The 12114-nt window shown below is 40.1% G+C and overlaps 1 long non-coding RNA gene across 2 annotated transcripts in view; it reads right to left on the bottom strand.

The window, feature by feature from the left end:
• Positions 1–467: 467 nt before the first annotated feature.
• Positions 468–12114, bottom strand: part of LOC115295529 — a 19296-nt gene continuing 7649 nt past the window's right edge. The window contains exons 1-3 of one of the 2 annotated variants that reach the window (XR_003910452.1): positions 5923–6006; positions 2162–2409; positions 468–570 (exon numbers count right to left, since the gene is read on the bottom strand). This is a non-coding gene — a long non-coding RNA (uncharacterized LOC115295529). Of the gene's footprint in view, positions 571–2161; positions 2410–5922; positions 6007–12114 lie in introns of those variants that run through there. The other variant, XR_003910451.1, reaches the window with a different exon arrangement.

Raw genomic sequence — 12114 nt, 5'->3', positions numbered from 1 at the left:
CAGACATGAGAGCATGACCTGAGCCAGTCTGACACTCAACCGACTGAGCCACCCAACTGTCCCGTCGCCTGTTTCTGAAGAGTTTTTGTGTTCATTTTCTTCAAAAATCTTCAGCTATAGCCCAGAAACCTTTTGTAGCTATGCCTTTAAGACTGTATTCTGAACTTAAGAAAGAGGCAGACGTGGGTCAAAGATAAATGTCGTGAAATTACTATGCAAAAGAGCACAGCGGAAATCACGCTCTTGGTTGCTAGGACCCGGGTGACTCAGTTGGGGAGGGGTTAGAACTGTCAGGCCAGAACCCTATCATTGCCCTTTTCCAAACCTAATTGTTCCCTCTTTAAATCCAAGAGAGACAGTCAGAAACACAGAAGCAAATGAGGGAGCCAAAATAGCTTGTAATTGCTGTTCCTAAAACAATGCAGTCTCTCAAAGAAAAATCCCAGGAGTTAATTAAAAGCTGTGGAAATGCCTTTATGCTGCTGATGCTCCTGTGGTTCAGTGCTGATGACTGCATCTCCAAAAGGGCTCAGGCAGCAGGAGATGATTGCTGGGTGGGTGGTAACCTTCCTGTAAAAAAAGAAAACAGAAAAGGAAAAAATATACAGAAGAAAACCCCTAAGTTGCATGTGGTCAGCATTGTACCTTAAGAGGTTTTGATCAATTGCAATGGTGTTTCTGCCCCCATTTGTTATCCTCTTTTTTTTGATACTTAAGGCTCTGTCAAAGAATATAAAGTTAAAAATAGAATTGCCAAGGACATTGTGGAGAGAAACTTTTGTAGGGTGTGAATACATGGAAATGAATTTCGTGAAGCCATCTTGAACTCAGAGAAACCTGGAGAGTTTACTGCAGTGTGAACCGGCCGGCGATCACTCACAGAAACTACCCCAGAACCAGGACTAAGGCTTAAAATTCGGTCCATGACATTCGTCCCTGGGCTGCATGTGGGTTTGGTGCAGTTTGGTGCAAGGATTCTAAATAGATACAGGAGGTCGGCTGCCGTGGCCCCAAGAAAGGACAGACCCCTTTGGACCCGAGCTTCTCCTTCGTAAAATTAGGGCTTTGGACTCAGTATTTTTCCAGCTGCATTTAGTTCTTCAGATGCCTCTGATTCCAGATGAGTATAATAAAACTGGTCACAGGGGACAAGTCACTTTCTTTCCTCTGGGAAATAATGAAGATTTATTCATATTTACCACACAAGATACCATTTATCCAAAGTCCATTTGTGACTTTTTGGGCTCTTCTCAGTATTTCATTTCTGAGACTTAGTCCATGGAAGGGCTTGGGTTCTGTCAGTTTATGTTCCACAGATGCTTCTAGAAAGTCTTGCACTTATGGACCCTGGGAAGAAGGGAGCAGTCCCAGGCCTGGACGCAGGACATAAATGTCTGTATTTGTTTTGATCTCCCTCAGATGCAACCTGCATTTTGGTCTTTTTACTGACTGTTCAAAGAACCGCCCAAAGGACACTGAATGCATGACCATGGCTGGGGGTGCGAAGATGAATCGGGTCATATACTCAGACCTCAGGACTCAGGTTGTACTTTGGCAGATAGACGAACAGGCCAGTAATTACCTTCATCACTAAGGCTGCCCTACAAAAATTACACTGGTTAGAGGTAAACACACCAGGAAGACAATCATTTGCCGTAAGGACAGAGTTAAACTCAGCTCTGCTGAAACGGAAAGCAGGGATATTTTGCAGCTGGGTCGGGCCAGTGGAAAAGTACCGGAGGACATGATGGGGAGGCTAGTCAAGGAGACTGGAGACCTCTGTGTTCAAGGACTGGCTCTTATGGAAAAGGCTCTGGGAGATCAGGACTCTTTCTATGGTTACATAGAAAGGGGTAATTCCCAGGTCTTTGAAAAAGACAAGGCTGGGCTGTAAAACTGGTGAGCAGTGGGGAGAAGTTTTAGATCACAAAGGGGCAGAGAAAGGATTTACGACTGCAGGTTTTCTAAAATAAATACTTAAAGGACAAGGAGGCTAGGGGCCTATAATCAGGAAGAAACTATCTAAAGCTTAGTCAAGCTTAGAGGAGCATTTAGGTATCCTGGCCATGAAAAAAGGCAAGGAACTAGTTCATGACTCAGGTGGAAATCAGCTCTCTAGAGAAAGATCCAGATAATGATCTCTCTGTCTGCCATGGCTTACCTCTGTTCCACCGGTGCCTTCTAACTGAAGTTGTAATGAGCAGTTTCTTAAGAGCAGGAGGAAAAGGGTTTGCTGTGGCCGCGGAAGCACTGATGTATGAAGGACCGTGGAAGCCGGTGGCCTGGTGAAAATGACGCGTCTCCGTGTTCTCTCTCTGCACAGTCTACCTCATGGTGTTGGTGACTGCCATCTCCATGTAAATGGTGGGTCTGCCCAGACTGTGGTCGAGCAGAGGGGAAAGGAGGTATCTGACAGCAGGAACAGAAGAAAAGGAGCTGAGAAAAAGAGAGACTGGCGGCTGGTCATGCAAACCCCTCTGAACTCCGCGTGATGACACAGCCTTACGGGAAGCCTCCATCGGTGAGGACTCCGAGAGTGCTGCTCCACCAGGGCCCGGGACAGGGAGACGACTTCTGTAGCCCAGAGGGATGCTGTTGAAAATGAGGTTGGGTGGATAGGAGGTAAGGGGGCAGGGGCATCCACGGACTGTTTCCTCTGTCTTTTGAACAGTGTGAGTGAGGGACCAATAAATGAAGTGTTTGAAAGGCTTGCCTGAAAATGCCATTTCATTCTTATTTTCTGAACAGCAGCTACCATTTAAAAGATATCACACACAGGGGCGCCCGGGTGGCTCAGTAGGCTAAGCGTCCGACTTTGGCTCAGGTCATGATCTCACAGTTCATGAGTTTGAGCCCCGCGTCTGGGTCTCTGCTGTCAGCACAAAGCCCACTTTGGATCCTCTGCCTCCCTCTCTCTCTTCCCTTCCCCCCACTCTCTCTCTCTAAAATAAATAAATATTTTTCTAAAAAGATATAACATACATATACATATTTACACACACATATATCTGAGACCAAAATTGAAACAAAATGATACTTCAATCTCCTGTCCATTTCTTTTCTTTAAGCACCTAGCCCAAGCAATACTAACTTAGCATTATTTTCAGCCATATTCACTTAACAGTTTTATTCAAAAGGTATATTCAAATCTATTGGGAAGATTGGGTCAGGCAAAGTCAAAGTAACAACAACTTGACAAGTCAAGTTAATTGGTCCTCAAAAAACAGTCTTTTTTGTTTGCCCACTCCTCATGTGGATCGCTGCAGCAAAGCTTTAATTTAGGATTTGAAGCCAAATTTCAGAAAGATCTCCTCATGAATTTAAATCTTTCTGTGGACTTTTCACACATAACTCTCTGTATTTGTGAGTACTTTTTTTTATGACTTAAAATGGGTACAAAGATTAGGTAACAGTTAATGAACTTAAAGCATATCATAAAGAGAAAAATAAAAGAAAGTTAAAGGAGGAGATAAAAAATGTTGTGCAAGTAAGCAGAAAGTTGAAATGGAGAGAGAGAGAGATGGAGGGGGGATTAGGAAGAATTAGGGGAAAGTTGTAAAGATATAGGAAGGAAAATGGGATGGTCCTGCATTGCTCTGCACTGGCCCTAATAATCCTTTATAATATTCATGGGGCCGTGCCTCACAACAGCAGGGTATGATCTCCTGTCCTCCAGGCACCTGCACACATCACTGCCCATTCATGTGTGTTAAGGCATTAAGCTACCTCACAAACACTGAAGAGGGTAGAAAAGTAAAACCAGGACATGAAGTAAGGAAAGTGGGTATAATGAAGAAAACAGATGTGAATAGTGGCAGTTAGGCTGAGGAATGTGATAAGTGAGTTAGCAAAGGGACATTTACATGTTTAGTATTTAGAGATTAAAAGTGGCCAAGAAGAATACCAAAGTTGCCCAAAGAGACAAGTGACATTGTTTGAGAGCATGCGGATGGCTGATTCGACTTCCAACAGAATGTCAAATCAGCATTGATTTAATGTCACTTATTGCTCTCCCACTAAAATTAAAAAAAAAAAACCAAAGCAACAATCAACAGATACATTGGACATGGCCAAATTGCCATGTACTTGTTACAAGGTTTTGAACATTCCAGAATAATAAAGCAAGGTCAGAATCCATCAAATATTATCCTTACTTAGCCAAGACTTCATCAGTTCATCAACAGTTCAGATACCCCACAATAATGTGAAGTAGCTAGAACATAGAGGTAGCAATTTATTAATATATTTGTTGAACCTATGCTCATTGAGAAAACATCAGGACATCGGATTTGTTTGCCATGGACAAAAACCAGTGCGGGAACATTTGATCAGCATGTTCTTGTCAACAAGAGTGCCAGATTAGTGTCACTTTCTAATTCAAGTGACAAGATTCTAAGAATTAAGTAATCTGAAAGTTGACTTGACATTCAATTGGACATTTGACTCTTCTGACTTCCTAATATGTGACATCCACTGGGCCAAGATTTCACAGGCATTTATTTTAATATTGACAAGACACCTGAGGGTCAGGCACTCCTGTCCACTGTCACACACGGGCCAGCTGGGCATCATGCATGCTCAAGGGCCCACCTGTGCTCCCCCTGCCAGAGAGAAAAGTAAAATTTAAACCCTGGTATTTAAATGTCAGTTTTTGGGTCACACAACTGTCTTCTCATAATTCCTGTAAAGTAACTCAGTGCAGAAGAAAAACAATTATTTCCTAGATGTCTTTAACCTCATGGCCACAATTGGCATACTTTGATTTTAGTAGTTATTTCAAGTCTTGTCTCTCAACCAAACAACTTTTAGACTGTGCATTTTATTATACAGCTGTTTTATTTATTTATTTAGAGCACATGAATGGGGGAGGGAGAGAGAATCTTTGGTGGGCATGGAGACTGATGTAGGACTTGATCTAACAACTGTGAGATCATGACCTGAACCGAAATCATCAGTCGTACGCTTAACCGCCTGAGCCACCCAGGCGCCCCTATACAGCTGTTCTTATTTTTGTGAATGTCTTTTTTTTAATGCTTATTTATTTTTTAGAGAGAGAGAAACCACACACACAAGTGAGGGAGGGGCAGACAGAGAGATTCAGAGAATCTGAAGTGGGCTCTGTGCTGATAGCAGAGAGCAGGACATGGGGCTTGAACTCTCCAACTGTGACATCATGACCCGTGCTGAAGACAGACACTTAACTGACTGAGCCACCCAGGCCCTCAGCTGTTTTAATTTTTCATATACAAACATAATGAGGATTTTACAAATTTTGGAGTAAAATAGATAACGCAAGAAGAGACACGTGTGTCTTTGCCTTTCCCTGTGCTTTGGAGGATGGAGAGGGGCACACGACCCACTTGAGACTTTGAACTTGGTAATAATGTAGCTATCTTTGGTTTTAAATTTAAGAAGGGCAGTTTTCTGAAAAGAATATTATCTAATATTACATATATTTTAATATGTACTTTTTTCATCAAGTAAAGTACTATTTATCCAGTCAATACAAATCCTTAAGGTATATTTTCAAGCCCATTCACGAGAAGAGGATAATAAAAGGTGTCTTTCGCAAGTATGTGTCCCTTCCCGATTCATGGTCCCATTAACACTGGTCAGTAAAGAAAACTTCTTCGCATTCAGATCTCATAGGGCCTCTGTGCACTCAAAGATCTTTGCCTCAGTCAGCCCCCACTCACTTGTCTGTTCATTTACTTAGTAAACATTTCTTAAACACTAATACATGCTGTTTATAATGTTAAGCACTTAAAATACACAAGTAAATAAGTCCCCAGCTTTTAACAGGTTTATAGTAGAATAATTAAAATATGTTTAATTTCCTGATCGGCAGAAGGAACTCTGTTCACTATAAGAATAGTCACATAATGAGCCACATGCCAACAAATCCAATATGTCAACTATTACTTGTCTATTCCTTGAATTTGTAGTTGTTTTCTTTAGCATATCTCAGGCCCAACCGTGCAGAGATGATAATAAACAATAGCCTGGTGGCATTCTCTAGTAGTTCTAGCTTAATGAACCACATCTATTCTAAGAAAGAACTTAGAATTCATCTCTAACACAGTTCTCCAAAATCGCATTGATTCTGTTCCTTAGTGAATATGTTTACTTGAATGTACTTTTTAAAAGGCCACACTTATATTCCAAAGGTTAAATGAACATTGTAAGAAAGCTTACTGGTTTGCTTGATTTCTCTTATTATGATGGACTTAGCATAGTTAGTTCGAAAAGGGAATCAATTGATAGAGTCACCGCAAGGCTGTGTTTTTAGGGGCCATCGGCCATTGGCTGATATGTAAACAAAAGATCCTGAACACTCTAGCTCCTTCAATTGATACAGGATTTAAATTGCCTTGGGATATTAGTCCTTTATTTATTTTTTTTAGGAATGTGTCCTTCAAGTAAATACATCCCCAAATGGCTCTGCGGTACCACTTGGTTCAGTGGAACAAAGGACAGAACAAAATGTAGATCCTGAATTCCATTTCCCATTAAGTAAATCCCAGAATACATCCAGGATGCAAGTACTGAGTGCATTTCATATTTAACGGTAGCTGGGCTGCTCTCCAGCAAGCTGACCCGGTGGTGCATCTACCGAACAAAATTTACCTGATATCTAGAACTCTGCTAGAGACAAGTCTGTGCTATCTTCCGAGTTGTGGCTTCAGGAAAATCCTATTCTCTGATTATGCAACTAAGCAAAGCTAACCTACAAGATAAGCATCGTATCAAAGATGAAAGGAAATTGCGCCCGAGCTTAGCGATGAAATATACAAGCAAGAAAAGCCCAGCCGTGTATTATTTTTTTTTTCAAGAATACAAATTTCATCACAGAATGCCCCATATTTCTCTAATCTGGAGAGATTGCGTTATTTATATCATTTTGACAAACCACTAAAATAACCTTTGAAAATGGGATGGCATGTGCCTTTAAAAGCCGACTGAGACAGTCCCTAAAATAGTTTACCAAGCAACGGAGTCAAATGTTGGGGAATTGTTCTTTAATGCATTAGAGAGTCTATTCCTATGGCACTTAAACTAGCCAAAGTAATAAATATAAAATGGTAATTTTTCTCCATGAGCTGTTCTTGCTGCCCCCACATGGTCTCCTTCCCACCCAGGAGTAATATAACACTGCCTGCTAGCAGGCTCCGGGGTTCATGCAGCAATGCAATGTGCTTCTGCTAGTTGGTTAAATGTACTCAAAAGAAGTTAGCAATTACAATTAATCCTTCTGTGGCCTGGGCACTGCCTGTCTCTATTTCCAGAGTGTGAGTATCAATGGGGTGTTTCAAGTGCAAGGAAATTTTAGACTCCAACAATAGGTGGTTGAATACCCTTTTATCACCGCCCTGATCCTCCTTTCCTTCCACCACCTCTCAATCATGGCCGGGAAAATGCTGACCCAGGGAGAATTTCTGCGTCCGTCCTGCTAATTTAAATAACAAAGAGATCACTATTAAAGAGAAACACGCATTTCCAAAACGGAGTCATCCAAGGGAAAGAGCTTACTGAGATTAGAGGTGCATCTCCGTGAAGGGAGGGGTTAAAAAATCAAGAAATGTGGGGCATCATAAAACCGCCTTCTGACAGGCCAGTTCTGAGCTGTTAGTGCAGACTTGCAGCACACTGATGGCTTTGTTTTCATAACACTGCAGTGTGAAAAGAAAGCACTGACATTAATGTTGTATTATTGAAATTATAATACACCCAGAGCTTGAAAAATCTGAGTCTTGCTACTATCATTATTTATTTCCTAGCAGTTTTAATTCATCCCCTATTAGCCTCCTATATGCATGTTGCTTGGTTAGGCGGTAAAGAAATAGAACCAGATGTTGATGTAGTATTTAAGGTGGGAAAAATATAAGGTGGGAGGTTTATCCGACTCTCCACCTATTAACGGAGATATAATTAATAATTAGATATTAATACACATTAGATATAAATAATTAATATGTTAGGTATATTCATTACTATATATTAACTATAATTAATATTTATCTCTTGTTTATCTCATATTAGATATAATATATATAATGAATAAAGATTAGATATAATTAATATGTCTTTCTTGTTTGCTTTCTAGTTTTTGACCTGAGGATTCTCAAAAATCTGGATCCTGGTTCTGGATAGGATTAATAAACCTGGAAAGAGTCTTCACCCAACCTGAAAACAGGTCAGAAAAACTACAAAATCATAACGTTCCTTGAACCCAAAAGAGAGCTGCGGTAGCAGAGTTGCCAAGGAAAGCCAGGTCCCTCCAAGGAGACAGGACGGCGACGTTTAGTCATGAGCTGCAGAGGAAGCGACACCAGGTGTCACACAGGTGGGTACGGAGGATTCGGCTGAAATCTTTGAAGAGTTGCTAAATGCCAGGAGTGGGTGTCTCAGTCAGTTTGGGTTTCATAACAAATACCATAGACGGAGTGACTTGTAAATTAATTTCTCCCAGTCCTGGAAGCTGGAAGTCTGACATTGGGGTGCCAGCCCAGTCAGGGTCTGGTGGACCCTGGCTTCCAGGTTGCAAATTGCTGTCTTCTCATTGTATCCTCCTGTGGTGGAAGGGTGTGGGGGCTCTCTGAGGCTCTTTTTATAAAAGGGTTTATAAAAGGCACTAATTTCATTCATTGCGGCTTCACCCTCATGACCTAATTACCTTCAAAGGCTAGACCTCCTAATCCCTCACGTTGGGGATTAGGAATTCCACACAAACACTTGGGTTGGCCACAAATGTCCAGTTTGTTGGGGCGAGGTACTGTGACCACGTAGAGACCCTGAGATCTTCAGACATAGGGGATCCACCGTCAGGATCCTCTTCCGGGATCTACCCCAGAGACTCATTAGAAAGCCTTTGGGCTTGGTGTGAGACTGGACAGCGAGTGCAGGTCTGGAAGTCGTGAGCGGCCATGCTGCAGGAAAAGCCCAATGCCTGGGTCCTCTGTCCTTAGGAATAAGATTTTAAACTGTTGGAGGAGGTCAGCAAATCCAGTCTCCACCGCGCACCCCAACCCAGCACAAATTTCGGCTGCCTTGAGAAGAGAAGGAGATGTAAGTCCCTGGGGTGGCCTTCCTCCACCCCAGGACCCGGCATGGTGAACCTGCCTAGGGCTGAGTTGGGACGCGGACCGCAGAGACCCCGCCCACTGCTGTCACCCCTAGGAGCACTAAGTGACAAGCGGTTATGCTGGGGGACAAGCAGGAGTAGAACAATCTCTCCATGTAGCGTAACGTCATCATGACAAACAAAAACAGAAGGAACAATAGGAACATGAATTTATTAACCAGATGACTTCACTACTTAATTCTGCCCAATATTTAATGAAAAAACAAAATCAATGCTACTAAAATCTCTTCCAGAACAGAGAGGAACAAGCATTCCCCAGTATTCTCTTGATACCAAATGCAAACAAAGAGATCACAAAAAAAGTCACACTAATATTCTTCATAAATATAGACACAGGAGTTTTCTACAAAATGGTAGCAGCTAACGTCTAGAAATATATTGAAGATATTGTTTACCGTGATTAAGTGGGTTTTGTCCTGGAAATGCAAGTTTTGTTTCATGTTTGCCAAATATTCAATGTATTGTCATATAAACAGCCAAAAAAAAAAGCAAAAAAATATATAATCTTATCTCAGTAGTTGCATAAAAAGCACTTGATTAAGTTTAACATCCATGGGCACTGAAAGCAAAAACTCTAAGCAAACTGGAAATTAAAGCACTTCAATATGATAAAAAGAATGCAGTAATAAAAAAGTACAGTTTACATCATACTTTTAATGGCAAAAGATTGAATTTTTCCCCTTTTGATTAAGAATAAGACAAGATTTCTCTTCTCACCCTTCCTATTAAAATTGTTATGGAGGTCCTATCAAGAGCAATAGAGCGAGAATAGAATACAGATATGTAGCAAGAAATAAAATTGTCCTTATTTTCAGAGTTTATGTATAAAAATCACAAAGATTCACTGAGAAAAGCTACTAGAATATACAATTTAGTTTAGCAAGGTCATGGAATATAAGACCAATATACAAAATCAACCATCTTGCTATATACTAGCAAAGAACAATTGAAAACTAATGTCTAAGGCAGCATTTATAATAGCACCCAAAATTATGAAGTACTTAGGTGAAAGTCTAATAAAATATTTACAAGATCTGTATTCTAAAAACAATTACAAAATTTAGTGAGAAAATTCAAAGGAGACTTAAATAAATAAGATATGCAGTATTTATGGATTTAAGGAGAAACCTAATAGGAGACCATGGGAAAGGGAAGGGGGCGGGGAAGAGTTGGGGAGAGGGAGGGAGGCAAATCATGAGAGACTTTTGAATGCTGAGAACAAACTGAGGGCCTAAGAGGGTAGGGGAAAGGGGAGGGGGGTGATGGGCATGGAGGTGGACACTTGTGGGGAAGAGCACTGGGTGTTATATGGAAACGAACTTGGTAATAAACTATTAATAAAAAAAAGACAATACTGTAAAGATAAGATCCATCCCAGGTTGACCAATAGAATTCAAATTAAAATAATGAACAGTTTTGAATTAATCTACAAAGTATTTGTAAATATATATAAAAATAGAAGAAAACCAAAATAACAAAGTAATTTTAAATAAGAACAAATTTGTATGACTCACAGTTCTTGATTTCAAGATGAATTATAAAGGGTGAATCTTAAAGACAATGTGATACTGGAGAAAGCATAGACATATATATATCAATAAACAATATTAAAGAATCCAGATGAACTTAAATATATGATTAATAGATTGTAGCAAAAGTACAAAAGCAACTCTGGGGAGGAATTATAGTCTTTGAACAGTTGGTGTGGTGACAATTTGACATCCAGATGCAAAAATGTCCTCTACTCCCCCTCGTACCACATATAATAATTAACTCAAAAGGGATCATATTCAGAAAAAGCATTTGTCCAAAGCCAACTTCCATTTACAACAAACACTCTCAATAATGTGGATCATACTTCAACCTAATAAAGACCGTATATGACAAGCCGTAGTAGCTAACATCTTACTCAACGTTGAAAATCTGAAAGCTTTCCTCTAAGGTCAGGAACAAGACGAGGACACCTGCTCTCACCACTTTTATGCAGAAAAATGTTGGAAGCTATAGCCAGGGGAATTTGACAAAAAAAAAAAAATAAAGAAATAAAAAGGAATTCAAATTGGAAAGGAAGGAGCAAAACTGTCACTATTTATAGGTAACATAATATTACATATAGAAAGCCCTAAAGACTCCACTAGAAAACTGGTAGAATAACTGAATTCACTAAACTTGCAGGATACAAAATCAATATACAGAAATCTATAGCATTACTATACACTAGTATAAGGTATAAGAAAGAGAAATTAAGAAAGCAATCCCATTTGCAATTGCATCAGAGAAAACAAAACGCCAAAGAATAAATTTAAGCAAGGAGGTAAAAGACCTGTCCAGTAAATACTATAGAAAATTAGTGAAAGAAATTGAAGAAGACACAAATAAATGAAAGATATCCCATGATCATGTATTAGAAGAATTATTATTATTAAAATGCCAATATTACTCAAAGCAATCTATCCATTCAATGTGATCCCTATCAAAATACAATGGCATTTCTCACAGAAATTAAAAAAAAAAGAATTCTAAAATTTGTATGGAACCACAAAAGACCTTGGACAGCCAAAAGACAATCTTGTGGGGCACCTGGGTAGCTCAGTCGGTTAAGCGTCCAACTTTGGCTCAGGTCATTATCTCACAGTTTGTGGATTTGAGCCCCACGTCTGTCTCTGTGCTGACAGCTCAGAGCCTAGAACCTACCTTCAGATTCTGTGTCTCCCTCTCTCTCTGGCCCTCCCCTGCTCCCACTGTCTCTTTCTGTCTCTCAAAAATAAATTAAAAACATAAAAAATATTTTTGTTTGCAAAATGTTTATTTTTTTTAATTTTTAAAAATAGTTTATTGTCAAATTGGTTTCCATACAACACCCAGTGCTCTTCCCCACAAGTGCGCTCCTCCATCACCACCACCTCTTTTCCCTCCTCCCCCTCCCCCTTCAACCCTCAGTTCATTTTCAGCATTCAATTGTCTCTCAAGTT

The sequence above is a fragment of the Suricata suricatta genome, chromosome 7 (assembly GCF_006229205.1).
Source record: "Suricata suricatta isolate VVHF042 chromosome 7, meerkat_22Aug2017_6uvM2_HiC, whole genome shotgun sequence".
Classification (NCBI taxonomy): domain Eukaryota; kingdom Metazoa; phylum Chordata; class Mammalia; order Carnivora; family Herpestidae; genus Suricata; species Suricata suricatta.
This window is presented reverse-complemented; position numbering and strand designations above follow the sequence as displayed.